The sequence below is a fragment of the Podarcis pityusensis genome (genome assembly GCF_964106645.2).
Source record: "Podarcis pityusensis genome assembly, chromosome: 15".
Taxonomy (NCBI): domain Eukaryota; kingdom Metazoa; phylum Chordata; class Lepidosauria; order Squamata; family Lacertidae; genus Podarcis; species Podarcis pityusensis.
The window spans coordinates 44,487,926-44,503,466 of NC_138040.1; the positions used below are offsets into that span (position 1 = coordinate 44,487,926).

A 15,541-nucleotide genomic window follows, 5' to 3' on the forward strand; every position below is an offset into this window, starting at 1 on the left:
TTGGTGCCCATCATGGCACCTGGTGCAAGGACCCTTGAGCTGTGTCTCCCCGAGCTGGATTACCAAATAGGCAGAGTAGGCACTGGCCTATGGGCCCCAAACCTTTTAGGGGCCCCATGACAACAGATCAAAATAATATTGATTTGATATTGAAAGAAAATTACAATCAAGCTTTCTTAGTTCAGTGTTATCCCACTAGAGAGTCCCCCCCACCCAAGATTTTGACTGTCATGGGGTCTCCACAGGGTTTTATCTGGCACTGAAGTCTTCCCACTCCCTTTCATCTTTCTGCCCCCCAAAGCTAAAACGACCCACACATTGCAACCTTTCCTCAAAGTGGAATTGCTCCAGCCTCATGATCATTTCAGCTACTTTTTTCTATTTCTCCAATATATTCCCTTTCAGATGCATCAACCTTTCCTAATTATCCCCAAAGGGGGACTTTGTTCTTGGGACACCAGTCAGGTGACCAGAATTATCTGACCCCTTTCCCAGATGCATATAGTTCTGTAATAAATTTAGCATCACTTGGGAACTTGGCTGTCACAGCTGTGAAAATGCGTCCCTGGCCAGTGTTTCCCTAAGAGTGGGCTTGGGACCAATTTTAGGTAGGCCTTGGGGCCATAGCCCCCCCCCGCCTGCCCTTCCCCATAGCCATGCCATGAGGGGAAGAGTCAGAAGGGAATTAGAGAGCAAGACAACAGGTTGTTGCTGTTGTTATTGTTTCATATTAAATAAACTGGGGTAGGAAAGGAAGGGGGCTTTCAGAGGACAAGAGATGACAGGATCTGGTGGTTGAGGAGATGGAATTAGGCACAAGGCAAGTGGGGCTGGGAAGCGGAAAATAGAAAGGAACAGACTCCTTCACGCTGAGCTTCTGCATCAAGAGCTTCTGCCTACAATAAGGAGGCTACGTACGTCACAATACCTCCAAAATAAATGTCTATCTTTAACTTGATGAAAGCTGAGCTTTGGAACACCTTGCCATAAGGAAAATGTTACGGCAAGGAATTTAGCACTTTCTAACAATCCACAGGTTAACAGAGCATAAAGAGATGGCAGGACTTGCCAATCAGTTGTGCCAAAGGTTGCTTCCACCTGCCACCATTTAGTGACTGGCTCTTCCCTGCACCACCATTTGGAGACAGAATTTTTTTATTATTACATTTCTATACTGCCCTTCATCAAGAGATCCGCGGCTGGTTCAAATAATAAAATGCAACATAAAACACAAGTGAATAATTAAACCAAAACAAAAAGCCCACCTTTGAAAAGCTGTAGGATAGGCCTGGTTGAAGAGGAACATTTTTGCCTGGCACCTAAAATATAAAATGAAGGTGCCAGGCCAACCTCTGGAGAGCATTCCACAAAACAAACTTGTCTTAGGGGTTGCCTATGAGTCACCTGCAGGTGGAGGTGCACCCACAAGGTCACCCTTAAAAGCAGCATTCATTGTAGCCAATAAAACAGACAGTGGTGGGCTGTTTCAGCAGTTGCTCAGTTTTGCAAATGTGTGCCAGGGTCCCAAAAGGCTTTACCCTGCTGCCTCTCAACTGCTAGGCACTTGCCATCTCTTAAGTCCTTCTGGGCATGAATTCCATTGTATCAACATTCTGGCCAGCTCATAACACACAGTTGGCAAGAAATAAACGTTCAAAGAAGAACAATCATAGTTGTTATATTGCACTATGGCTGTCCCAGGATGTGCTCTGAAGGCTCATCTTTTTTGCTTTCCATAGCAGTGGAAGTCAGCTTGCAGCTGAATTCCTGGACATGCTAGGAAAGCAAGGGAAGAGAATCTTTTACAGCTGCAGGGCCACAATCACTCCTGGTCAGCCTTCTAGGGGCCATATGGCAGTGGTGGGCAGAGTCAGAGGCAAAAACGGGAAGAAAAATCTAACTTTGTAGGCTAGCCAAGTTTCTATGCACCCACCAGAGGTCAAGGACACATTCTAGCCTGGGGAAAACATTCAAGGAGGGTTGTGGAATATGGCTGGAGGAGGCGTGTGACCTGGGAAGAATTGTAAGGGCCAAACAGAGACCTGGAGGGCCACATCTGGCTTGGGACCAAGGTTCCCCAGCCCTGTAACTAGAGAGTAAGCCCCACTGAACTAAATAGGATTTACTTTTGACTAGATGTGCTTTCATTTGCACAACATACGGTTTCGTCAGCTCTCCAAAGCAGGCACTCTTCAGTCTGTTTGTGTCAACAAATTCCATAAGAATCACTGCGCTGAGTCTCTCGCAGGCAGCTAAGAGTCCAGCGGTACCTCAGCAGATTTACTGTAACTTAAGCTCCTGGGATGAGAGCCAAACCTGTGCACAAGATAAGAAGAGGTGACCCTGCACTTTCCTTGAACACATTTGGGCATTGCACAGAAATGTCACAGACTTACTGTAGCTCCTACATTTAGGGGCTTTGGGCTCCCCCCACCCCGGAGCCCACTGCTGCCAATGGAGGAGAAGGCCTCATGCAGCTAATGGAGGCAGCTCTGGAGTCCACAAAAGATCACAGCACAAGTAAATCTCTTAGTCTTTAAGATGCCAGGAGGCTCTCAAGAGCAGTCTTCCCTCCCCTTCAAGCCAAGCAGGGTGCAAAGTAGCAAAGGGAGAAGCGGGGCTCCTTCCTCTGAACCAGCCTTCATAAGGGAAAGGACGGGGTGTGGGGTTGGTTTTTTCCCAGGAACCCAGTAAGAAACAGGCATCTCAGAGGGATTCTGGATGCCTGCTGGCTCACACATCTCACCCTTTGTCCCAACCTTTCAGAGCAAATAGATTTCAAACTTTAACAGGAGGCAGCTTACAGCATTTCTTAGGTCTGTGTAAAAGGTGCACCAACAGTCACATTGAGCAACAGGGACAAGCAAGCTCAGCTCCTGGCTTCCCAGGAGGATGGGCAGAGTCCTCAGGGTCCGCCCCCAGGTCCCAGTTCCACAGACCCTGCAGCTCTCCAGTTTGGCGACTGGGAGGGCAGCTGATATTCCTAGGATGTGGGGGTGGCAGCGCTGGGGCCCCCACCTGCTGCTGATCCTTTGCCTCTGGCAACCCAAGCACAAGCCACAGAAAGATCACACCTTGCTCTGGCGCAGGCAGGAGTTATTTCAGAATAACTACCACTCAGCCGCAACTACCCATCCGCTGCCTGATGACCCTCTCTGCCCTCAAGGAGCTCACAATCTTCATTCTGAGAGCGGAGAGAGAAGGCCGGCAATTCAAGCTGAGACGGCGGGCCAAGGCAGCTCCTCATGCTTTCGCGAGGGGTCGGGATTCGGGGGTTAAAGCAAAGGCTTCAGCGGGCAGGCGCCCCGATTCCCAGGTCGCCCATAAAGGGGTTTGCCTAAAAACCACAACGCACCAAGTCGATCCCCTGAACCAGCTCAGCCGCTAAACGCAGGTCGACTGAGCGTGCCAAGAGCGCCCTTGCCTCCCCGGCCCCGTCGGGCGCTGGTCCGCCGCCAGCGGCGATTCCCAGCCAGCAGGACGCGGCCGCGCAGCTCGCAGCTCAGTCCAGCGCGACGGCGAGGCGGCCAAGCCTGCTCCGCTCCCTCGCGGGGCCCCGCCGCGCTCCCCCCGCGCCCCCTTCCTCCCATCCCGCCAGGGCGGGCTGCTCGCCCCCGCCCCCCCCCGCCGCCCGCGCTGCACCGCCGGGAGCCCGACGCCGGGGGCGATGGCGGACCCGCCTCAGCCGCCGAGCCGCGGGAAGTTGGCCAGCTTCTGGCCGAGCCCCGCCGCTGCCCCCCGCGCTCGATCCGCGTCTCCGGGAGGCCCCGGCGGCCCAGCGCCAAGTTGGCCGGGAAAAGTTTCCGCCGCCGCCGCCGCCGCCGCCGCGTTGGAGCGACTTACCGCTGGGCTGGGTCCCTCCTGGGCCGGGCGGCGGAGCGGGAGCCCGGCAGGGCCGCGCGGGCCCCGGGAAACAATGGGCGGCTGGGCGGCTCTCCTCGCCTGGCCTGGCCGTCCCGGCTGGCGGGCCAAGGGCTGCCTCCTCCCGGCGGGCCACGAGCTGGCGGCGGCGGCGGCGGCGGCGGCGGCTTCTCGCTGAGGCAGCCGGAGCCCAGGCGGAGAGTGGCTCCCGCAGCGCCGCGCCGGAGCCGCGAGGGAGCCTCGCTCCGCCCCCGCCCCGCCCCGCCCGCCCGCCCGCCCGCCGCCCCTCCGGCGCCGCCGCCGCCGCTCCCCAGCCTGGCCGCGAGGCTCCCCCCACTTACCGGGGAGTAAACCCCGGGGGCTCCAGGAGGACTTACCGCTGAGTAGCGAGGAGAGGCGCGTCCGTCTCCTAGGCCGGCCGAAGTCCCCTGGAAGCCCCCGAATCGGCGCCGGTCTGACTGCCAAGCGTCACTGTTCCCTCTGGGCTGGACTTGGGGCAGGAGAGCAGGGACCCCTCGGCCCCCGGAGCAGCTTCCGAAGGAAGGGAAGCCGCCTTCCGATCTCCCTCCCTCCCTCCCCCCCCCCCAAGACCGCTCAGTCTAGAGCCGGGACGGAGAAGCAGGAGAGCGAGGCTCCCGCGCCCTCAAGCGCCCCTTGGGCCAGTCGCGCTCAGCCCAGCCGACCTCCCGAGGTGGCTGAGAGGACAAAAGGAGCAGGGAGCAAGGGCAGGAGGTCACCTTGAGCTCCCTCTAAGATGCGTTATAAATGCAAGAGGTAAGTAAAATTGCAGCTCATAAGGCTGAAGTCCTGGCCATACTTGCTTGGAACAATCTCGTTTCCAAGACAGCCTGTCTAGGATCAGGCTGCAGGTTATGTATTGAAGTTCTCACCCTGCCCAACAGGAGTATCCTGTATATAGTTTTCACTCAGGTCCACATCAGTTAATTTAGGCGGGAAACCCTGGGTTGTAGTTGCTACAATGTTGACAGCCGGCTGCCTATAAAAGCAGGCCGGCTGAGCTGTTTGCTGTTCAGTTCTGTTCCAGCTTACAAATAAAGAGCTGCTTTGAAGAATCGCTGTGTCGTCTGCTATGTTCACCCACAACTTAACTCTGGTGACAAAGGTGGGATTGATGCACATCAGAGCACAGCCAGATGTGGCCACCCTCTGAACTGAGCTGAATCACTGAGCAAAATCACTGAACAGAACCAATTCAGAGCTGACCGTTCCGGCTAGAGCACGGTGTTCCATCCATCGCCTCCACGTCGGCATTGGAACCATGGCTTCACTCGTGCCTCTACCGCCATTTGCCCCAGCCTCTGAATCATGGGACTCCTACCTCGCTCGGTTCGACTGCTACCTCCAAGCCAACAAGCTGACAGAAGTATCAAAGGAGCGGAAGCGGGGCCTATTCCTCAGTCTCTGGGGGCTTGAGATATTCGAGACGGCCCAAGCATTGGTTGCGCCTCTAGCAGTCCAGGCAGAGCCGTGGGACACGATCCAAGAGAAGCTCCGCAACCACTACGCGCCAAAGCCGTCCAAGATTGCTGCCCGCCATGCGTTCTACCACCGGAACCAGGCAGAGGGGGTGTCAATTAACAACTACACCGCCGCCCTCCGACAGGCTGCAATGCACTGTGAGTTCCGAGACTTAGACAATGCCCTGATGGATCGAATCGTCTGTGGGGTCCAGGACATCCGTCTGCAACAGCGTCTCCTTGCCAAACCTCACACTGCAGAAAGCCATTGAGGGGGCCGTGGCCTCGGAAGCTGCTGAACGCTCCGCCCAGGAGATCCACAAGGCCAGCAGCCTTGCTAGGAAGCCAGTTCCAGTGCATCACGAAGAGGCCAGCATTGTCGAGGCATCCTCCAGTGAAGACGATGACGTGCACCAGACAAAGCGGGAGCGAGGGAAGTTCAAACAGAAGTCCACAGGCCAATCAGAATGTGCCAGCTGTGGAGGCAACCATTCTCGTGCCAAGTGTCGGTTCAGAGACACCATCTGTCGGCGATGCTCCAGGAGGGGCCACATCGCTAAGGTCTGTCGATCGGCTCCGTCCAACACCCCCCCTTCACCATCTCGCAAGTCCAAGTCTTCCCCCCGGTCTGCCAAGGGAAGCTGTTTCGCCCTCACCAACTGCCATTGCCCATCCGGAACCATGATTGGCCAAACCGATTCGCCTATGCGTCACAAACTACACGTCACCGTGCTCATCAAAGGACATGGAGATCTGCCTTGTCCGTCATATCCTGGAGCACCATCAAAAGACTCATGCCCAAGCTGTCCAAGAGGCAACTTGGCCCAAACCACATACATTTGAGAGACTACCAGGGAAACGACATCCCTGTAGTAGGTGCTGGCCGGTTCCGGGTCGCTTTCAATAATTTTTCAGGCCTGCTCCGACTGGTGGTGGTTGAAGGCCAGCAGCCTAGCCTCCTAGGCCTAGACTGGTTTGATGCCCTTGGCCTGGAAGTTACCAGCATCAACTGCATCTCCGACGCAGAGGTTGATGGCCTAATCAAAGACTTTGGTGAGGTTTTCGACAGCACTTTGGGTCAATATACAGGCACGCCCATCTCCTTCAGCCTAGTTCCACAAGTTGCCCCCATCAAACTAAAGCCACGCCGGGTCCCGTTTGCTCTCAAGGCTAAGGTGGACGAACAACTTGATAAGCTGATCACCCAAGGAGTTTTGGAGCTGGTTGACCACGCCAAGTGGGAAACCCCCATCGTCACGCCCGTCAAGCAAGACGGGTCGGTACGAATCTGCGCCGACTACAAGTGCACGATCAACAAGGCACTTCAGCAGCACGCTTACCCAGTTCCCGTTGTCCACCACCTGCTGCATTCCCTAAGTGAGGGTAAGGTCTTCACTAAACTGGCCTTGCCCAAGCCTATCAACAACTGCCTGTTGATGACGCCACTGCTGAAGCTAAGACGATCGTCACCCACCGAGGGGCGTTCTGGTGCCGCTGTTTGCAGCTCAGAGTGAGTGTGGCTCCTGGCATCTTTCAAAGCCTCATGGACCGTCTCCTGCAGGGGCTTCCGGGCGTGGTGCCATATTTTGCTGACGTCTTGGTATCTGCAGACTCAAATCAGCAGCTGTTCGAGCGCATCCGCGCTGCGCTGACCATGTTCCAGGAGGCCGGGCTCAAGGTGAAAAAAGAAAGGTGCCAGATCGCCGTTCCATAGCTGGGCTACCTTATCGACGCCTCCAGTCTTCACCTGATGGCATCCAAGATCTGGGCCATTCAGCAGGCCCCGATTCCAAAAAGCAAGGTGGAGTTGCAGGTGTTCCTGGGGCTGCTGAACTTCTACAACATGTTCCTGCACCACAAAGCAACACTAGCCGAGCCTCTACACCGCCTCCTCAGCACATAGGTACCGTGGTCCTGGGGTCATTGGGAAATGGCGGCTTTCAACGCAGTCAAAGCCCTCATCTCATCGGACAGTGTGCTGGTACAGTACAGTGAAGCCAGGCCGCTTGTCCTCGCCTGTGACGCCTCGCCCTTTGGCATCGGCGCCGTCCTCAGTCACCGGTTTCCAGATGGTAGGGAAGCACCGCTTGCCTATTTCTCCTGGACGCTGTCTCCAGCTGAATGGAATTACAGCCAGCTCAACAAGGAGGCACTGGCACTTGTGGCTGGAGTAAAGAGGTTCCACAAATACCTCTATGGGAGAACCTTCGATCTCATTACTGACCACAGGTTGCTCCTGGGCCTCCTCCCTGGTGATCGACCAACTCCACCAGTCCTCTCACCACGCATGCTGCGATGGACTGTCTTTCTGGCAGCTTACAGCTACCAGCTCGTCCATCGCCCTGGAAAATCGATGGGCCATGCCGACGCTCTCAGTCGTTGCCTTCTTCCAGCGCTTGTGGAAGACCTGGCTCCTGCTTCATCACTCCTCCTAACTGAGGACCTCCCAGCAGCGCCAGTATCGGCTACCTATGTAGCCTCCGCATCTGTCCAGGACCGCACCGTCAAACGAGTACTCAACTGGGTGTGGAGGGGGTGGCTGGAAGGGTCTTTCGCACCAGAATTCCAGCCATTTGCAACCAGACAGCACGAGCTCTCAGCTCATCACGGCTGCCTACTGTGGGGAGACCGAGTCATGGTTCCACAAAGACTCCGCCAACGCGTCCTCGAGGCTCTGCACATCGGCCACTCAGGGATCATCAAAATGAAGGCGTTGGCTCGGTGTTACATCTGGTGGCCTAACATGGACGATGCCATCACTTCGTGGGTTGCCTCCTGTCAAGCACGCCAAGAGTCGAGACCTGCACCGCTGGCAGCTAAGGGTAACACCTGGGAGATGCCCAAGGCACCCTGGTTGAGGGTACACATCGATCTTGCTGGCCCCTTTCATGGCTGGACCTTTATGGTAGTGGTGAACACCTATTCCAAATGGCTGGAGGTGGCCCTGATGCCCTCCACCAATACTGAAGCCGTCATCTGGGTGCTGCGGGGCCTGTTTGCAACTCATAGGTGTCCTGATGTCCTCGTCTCAGACAACGGACCTCAGTTCACATCGGGCACCTTTGAAAGGTACCTCTTGGGGCTGGGCATCCGCCATGCCCTAACAGCACCATTTCACCCGGCCAGCAACGGGCAGGCAGAAAGAATGGTGCGCTCAGCAAAAGAGGCACTGGTGTGCCTGGAACAGAGGGACTGGCACAAGTGGGTCACTGAATACTTGCTCGTGCAGCACATCACCTCTCCTGCAGCCACAGGGTGGAGCCCTGACTGGCTTGACTGGCTACACCCAGACTTTGGTGTGGCCGAGCCCCCGGGCTATACTAACACGCCACGTTCCTTTATTCCGGGGGAATCAGGTTTTTGCCCGGAACTTTGTGGGGGACATTCCTTGGGTGCCAGCCATGGTAGTGGGAGTCACAGGGCCCCGTTCGTACCAGGTGGCACTCGAGAACGGACACTTCTGGCGCCGGCACATAGACCAGCTAAGGTGCAGGGTTGGGGATTTGGACACTACCGTTGTGCCCCCAATTGTGGCCCCAGCTCCGGAGCTGTCGTTAATGGAAGGCGAGGCTCCACCTACAACTTCCTCACAAACTGAGGGCATGGAGTCAAGCCGAGCCATTTCGGTGACCATCGCCATGCCTGACCATCCGCTGAGTCCACTCGCAGCGGTTCCTTTGACAGCAGCGGAGCCAGGGAACTCGGGCTCAACGCCACATTTGGTCGCACCACAGTCGCAGACAGAATTGGGTGGCCACCTGGACTCTGGTACTGGCCCTCGACAATCCAGCAGGGTTTCCAAGTGCCCAGCATATTTAAAAGACTATGTTCACTGGACAAACTGCACATGTAAAGCTGTATGGTGAACAGGGTCAATTAATATGCTTATGTGCCTTACTGAAACCAGTAAGGGTATTGCTGTATGTCAGGGGTCTGCAACCTTTAAGACAAAAAGAGCCACTTGGACCCGTTTCCAAGGAAAAAAAAACTGGGAGCCGCAAAACTCGTCATTATAAAAATAACTTTTTTGTCACTTTTTTATTATTTCTCAGAATTACTCCTCATAGAAATAAACGTTAAAATAACAAGTTACCTTTTTTTGTGTGTGTGTTCTTCACTCCCCTTCAAAACAGTGACCAGTGTACATGCCACCTTTCAATGCAGTGACCAGCGTACATGCCCCTTACAATGTAGCAGGCGGGCGGGAAGGTGACGTCGGGACGGTGCGTGACTAACGCACGCACCGCCCCCATGCGACGTCACAGCCTGTACAGCGCCCGCCACAGTGGGGAGTGTCGGGGCGCACAATGCGCCTCCCCCCCTCGCTAGTATCCGCCCCGGAGCCGCGGCAAAGGTGTAAAAGAGCCACATGCGGCTCCGAAGCCGCGGGTTGCAGACCCCTGCTGTATGTAATGGAACCACTATGATTGTAACTAATGCCTTATCTCGGTGGGGAGGGGTCTTATGTATTGAAGTTCTCACCCTGGCCACCAGGAGTACCGTGTAGATAGTTTTCACTCAGGTCCATGTCAGTTACTTTAGGCGGGAAACCCTGGGTTGTGGTTGCTACAATGTTGACAGCCGGCTGCCTATAAAAGCAGGCCGGCTGAGCTGTTTGCTGTTCAGTTCTGTTATGGCCTGTGAATAAACAAGAGCTGTTTGAAGAATCGCTGTGTCGTCTGATGATAATAATAATAATAAATAATAAATTTTATTTATATCCTGCCCTCCCCAGCCGAAGCCGGGCTCAGGGCGGCTAACAACAATGATATGTTCATCCACAACTTAACACTGCATGTGTGTACTAAACTGGCAGGCAGTGAAAGGAGTGGAGGGCACTGCCTTACACTGAAATGGCTTCTCTGCCCTGACTGGCAGTAGCTCTTCTGGGTTTCAGGCAGGGGTCTCTCCCAGCCCCACCTGGAGATGCGGGGGTTGAATCTGGGACCTTTAACTTTCAAGGCGGATGCTCCACCACTAAGCTATGGCCCTTCCCTGTCTGACACTTGCTTCTTCAGATGTAAGCCCTACTGTGTTCAATGATACTCCATAATAAGTATATGAGTAAATATCATTTAATTCCTTGGGACTTATTTCCAAGCCAGCAGGCTCAGGATCAAGTCTTACACCTGGGGAAAAGACCTGAGGAAGTTGGCAAGTGTTTCTACCATGGCAGTGCTGAACAAAGCTCACGGCTGCCTAGAATTGCTGCTATTTCTGTACCTGTGTTACGCAGAGTGACATTTCTGCTCTGCTTCTCTTGAGCTCAAGCAGTTTACAACCTACTATAGAAATATCTTCCCTTAAGGCTAGGTGTATGGAAGCTGGTCAGTGGCCAAGGAACTCTGCACATGATGGTTGCCTTAAACTCTAGCAAGGACAGGCTCCAGGTCTAAGCCTAGGGGAACCCTGCTGGTGGTTTGTACAAGGGCGTGTGGCAGCATGCGCAGTCAAAGCCACTGACTGGCAGTATCTTGCCAATGTCCTGGTCTTCCTCTTCCCTGCCTGGAGAGGCCAGAGATTGAGCCTGGGACCTTCTGCATACAAAGCATGTGCTCTGCATTGACCTCTTCAGCCTGCTGCCACAGTGACCTCTTCAGCCTGGTCCTTTGCATGTTTACTCACAAGGTCCACAGAGTTGGTTAGACCTGCTCTTGGGTGTGTGCGTGCATCAGGTGGCACCCTCCGTGAAATTTCAGCGCAGCAAGTCTCTCCCTTCTGAGGGTGGCGGTGCAGAATAGAGTTGGATATCTTGTGCCCACTTAATCATAGCAGATTTGACCGTTTCATCCTGAGTATTCCATTTTAACAGCAAGTTATACATCTTTGACAGAATCTTAGTTTTGGGTTCTAACAGTTCTGTTTCTAATTTTGATTTTTCCACCTGGAAGCCTATTTTCTTATCCAAATTGTATGCCTCCATTATCTGATAATAATGAAGCCAATCTCGCACTTTGTTTTTTAGTTTCTCAAAGCTCTGCAATTTTAGTCTATCTCCCTCTTGTTCCAGAATTTCCCAATATTTCGGCCATTTGGCCTCCATATTGAGCTTTTTCAGAGCGTTCGCTTCCATCGGTGACAGCCACCTTGGGGTTTTATTTTCCAGTAGGTCTTTATATCTTATCCAGACATTAAACAATGCTTTCCTGACAATATAGAATCATAGAATCATAGAATCATAGAGTTGGAAGAGACCACAAGGGCCATCGAGTCCAACCCCCTGCCAAGCAGGAAACACCATCAGAGCACTCCTGACATATGGTTGTCAAGCCTCTGCTTAAAGACCTCCAAAGAAGGAGACTCCACCACACTCCTTGGCAGCAAATTCCACTGTCGAACAGCTCTTACTGTCAGGAAGTTCTTCCTAATGTTTAGGTGGAATCTTCTTTCTTGTAGTTTGGATATGATTTTTAAATGCTTTATGTGCTTTGACCTTATCATACCACAAATATGCATGCCATCCAAATACATTATTAAAACCTTCTAAGTCCAAAATGTCTGTGTTTTCAAGAAGCAGCCATTCTTTCAGCCAGCAAAAAGCTGCTGATTCATAATAAAGTTTAAGGTCTGGCAGGGCAAATCCACCTCTTTCCTTTGCATCCGTTAGTATTTTAAATTTTATTCTAGGCTTCTTGCCCTGCCAGACAAATCTAGAGATATCTCTCTGATATAACTTGCTGTTGAAATGGAATACCACTCAAGATGAAACAGTGAAATCTGTTATGATTAAATGGGCACAAGATGTTGGACATAACATAATGATGGCTGACTGGGAACAGTTATGGACCACAGGTATGAAGTTTACGGCATGAAATGCCTTAAGAGAGAATATTATGAAAATGATATACAGGTGGTACATGACACCAGTCAAGCTTGCAAAAATCTATCACTTGCCCGATAATAAATGTTGGAAATGTAAAGAGACTGAAGGTACATTCTTTCACCTTTGGTGGACATGCCCAAGGATTAAGGCTTTCTGGGAGATGATCTATAATGAAATGAAAAAGGTATTTAAATATACCTTCCTGAAGAAACCAGAGGCCTTTCTCCTGGGCATGGTCGGCCAATTGGTGCCAAAGAAGGACAGAACTTTGTTTATGTATGCCACAACAGCAGCAAGAATACTTATTGCAAAGTATTGGAAGACACAAGATTTACCCACTCTGGAAGAATGGCAGATGAAGGTGATGGACTATATGGAACTGGCAGAAATGACTGGCAGAATCCGAGACCAGGTAGAAGAGTCGGTGGAAGAAGATTGGAAGAAATTTAAAGACTATTTACAGAAACATTGCAAAATTAATGAATGTTAGAATGATGTCAGAATGAAATTAAGTGGTCTTAGCAGCAATGTTATAAAGGTGTATGTACAAATGGATTGTTAACAGATGAGAATTTAAAGTTATAATATGTTAAGTTAAAGGATTAAGACAAAAACAAAGAGGGAAAGGAATTGCTGAATTAACTAATAGAACTGGAATACAAAAAAGGGAGGTGTGAGGAAGTCAGGGAAGTAAGGAAATGAAATGTAAGTTATGGAATGATCGATGTGTTTTTGTTTTTTTAAGTGCTTTCTATCTTTTTTCTGTATTTTGTACTTTGTATTTTTTTCTTTTTTCTTTCCTTTTCTTTTTCTTTTTTTATATATGTAATTTTTTCTTTGAAACTTTAATAAATATCATTTAAAAAAAAACAGAATAGAGTTGGATAAGGGCATTTCTTTGCTAGGTAAACAAGATTTGTTCAATGTCTGCAGATTGTGTGGCTGTTAAAAACACAATAAGAAAAAGACAGACATCATTTCCTACTCTTTCTCAAGAGTAAATGGTTCCCAGTTAGGAATTCCTTGCCAGATAAAACCCTGACCGGCACCATTTTTTACTGCATCCTAGGCCCGTGCTGGGGTGGACTGGGGTGGGGAGGAAAGGTCTAGAGTGTTTGCTGAGCCAATACTGCAGTTTTTATTTGGCACACTATTTCTTTTTCTTCCATTAAAAGAAAAATCAATAGTCAGGCATAAATCAGAAAAGCTGGCTGTATAAAACTGGACCCAAGTCATCAAGCCTTTTAGCATGAAGCAAGGCTGCATATTCATTCATTCTTTCATTCATTCACAGCAGGGGTCACCAAGCTTTCTGGAGCCCTGGGCACATTGGCAAACTGCAGAAACTGTTGTGTGCAGCACAAATACACCACAAGCACACACCACAATACACCAAGCACACACCAGGGAGCCAATTCTATTGGCTGCAATAGAATGCTGCTTTCAAGCCTTTTTTCCCCAAGGGGGGGGGGGCAGCAGAGGATGAGGGGAGTTTGTAAATGCCAGGGAAGGCATCCAGGATGCGCCAACAGCCAAGACAGTGGAGCTGGTGATTTAAAGCATTTGCTCTTCAACCCCAAAGGCTCCCAGAGTGGCTTACACATCACAAAACCAAACTAAACCCCCAAGCAGTTCCTGCCCTCTAGCCTGCTGTACGGAAGGGGACACACTAAAAAGGGGAAAAGGGGGTGGGAAGGGAGGAGAGAGGTAAAGCAAGCTCAGAACTACAGTTATTGATCTTATAACAACCAACCAGGGTGGAAACTGGTCAGGTGTCCTCATGGAATAATCTGTGCTAGGTGGCAGCAGGTTTCTCAGCAGAGCGAATTAAATCTCTCTGCTTCCCTCTTCTCCCTCGATGAAATGGCTGTGCCAGCATTGTTGAAGAATCCATGTGAAATTTGGTTGTGCAAAGGGGACGGATACCCCAAGAGCAAGGTGTGGGGAGTGCCAAGGGCCCATAGCCCCAGGTGCACAATTTTTGAGGGGGTGTGAACCAGGCACCTGACGCAGTGTTCCTCTCTGCCTGCCAAAGGCTGTGTCAGCCAGCTCCCTCCGCGCAGGTGGCTCAGCGCTGCCCGGCTTTGCTCCTGTGGAGATGGGGTCGCTCCAGTGGTGTCAGGGGTGAGGGCTGGGCTGGTGAGCACCCCTCCCTCCACTGGGTGCTGGCAACAGCCACTACGCTGCCGCTTCTGAAGGGAAAGTCCCCATGTGAGATCCCTTGAAGCTGCTGGGACTGGCAGCAGATTCTAGCATCGTTTAGGTTGGCAGTTTACTTCCCATTGCCCTCCTCATGAGCCTACCATCACCACTCAGGCTACCAGTCCTCAAGGACTAATAAACCTTTTTAAATGAAAAGAATAAAATAAGGAGTAAGGGAGAAGGGAAACACACAAACCAATATTGTCTTGCAAATTATATGGAGTAGATATGACGCTCACATGTTGTTGCATGTCTCAGTCTAAAGGGCTACAGGAAGATTGACCAGAGATTGTGGAACATTTCCAAATAATAAAATGTTATTTGTTCCAAACATTTCATGTAACCCCCCTGGGGACCCCCTCCCCCAGACTGAAAAACGGGAAATGTTTTCAATAAATAAACACATGCAGAAGGAAAAGCTCCCTAGAAGACTCTGGGCCCAAGTCTTATAGGGGCTGGCTATATACAGTCGTACCTTGGTTTTTGAACAGCTTAGTTTTTGAACGTTTTGGCTCCCAAACGCTGCAAAGTGACTATTCCAGTTTGCGAACTATTTTTGGAAGCCGAACCTCGGACGTCTGCAGGAGCTTCATGCAGCCAATCAGAAGCCGTGCTTTGGTTTCTGAAAGTTTTGGAAGTCGAACGGATTTCCAGAAAGGATTCTGTTTGACTGTACTCCGTGGTAGAGCATCTACTTTGCCTTCAGCAGGCTCTGGGTTCAATCCCTGACATCTCCAGGTAGGGCTGAGAGGGACTTCCTGTCTGAAACCCCAGAGAGCTGCTACCAGTCAGTGTAGGCAAGAATGAGCTGAGTGGACCATTGATGTGACTCAGTAGAAAGCAACTTCCTACAGTCCTGAGTTGGTCCTGCAAAGAATGCAGTGTAGATCTTTTAGAAGAGAGGCAGGAAGTTCATGACAGACCACATCTGTCGACAGATGGGAAGCAGTGTTTGGGTGTCTGTTGGGGTTTCTGAACTACTCGAATAATCAAAGTTGTGCAAGACAAGAAGAAACTTGCATGATGATAAATAAACCTGGATTGACTTGGAGGACCACAGCAGCTTCTCCCTGTAGGCAGGTGGCCCAGGTGCTTTGCACAAACCCGAACCAAAAGACGCAACATGCCAACAAGTGCCAGAACTGTTAACATGTGTGCTTCCTTGCCAACTTGTGCC

At 51.5% G+C, this 15,541-nt stretch overlaps 1 protein-coding gene and 1 long non-coding RNA gene across 3 annotated transcripts in view; one reads left to right on the top strand and one right to left on the bottom strand.

The window, feature by feature from the left end:
* Nucleotides 1-3,996, bottom strand: part of FGFR1 (fibroblast growth factor receptor 1) — a 110,033-nt gene extending 106,037 nt beyond the window's left edge. The window contains exon 1 of one of the 2 annotated variants that reach the window (XM_080982372.1): nucleotides 3,844-3,996. The gene's annotated coding sequence lies outside the window, so the exon portion shown is untranslated. The remainder of the gene's footprint in view (nucleotides 1-3,843) is intronic. The other variant, XM_080982373.1, reaches the window with a different exon arrangement.
* Nucleotides 1-15,541, top strand: part of LOC308463899 — a 46,345-nt gene that overhangs the window by 16,380 nt on the left and 14,424 nt on the right. The window lies entirely within an intron of this gene.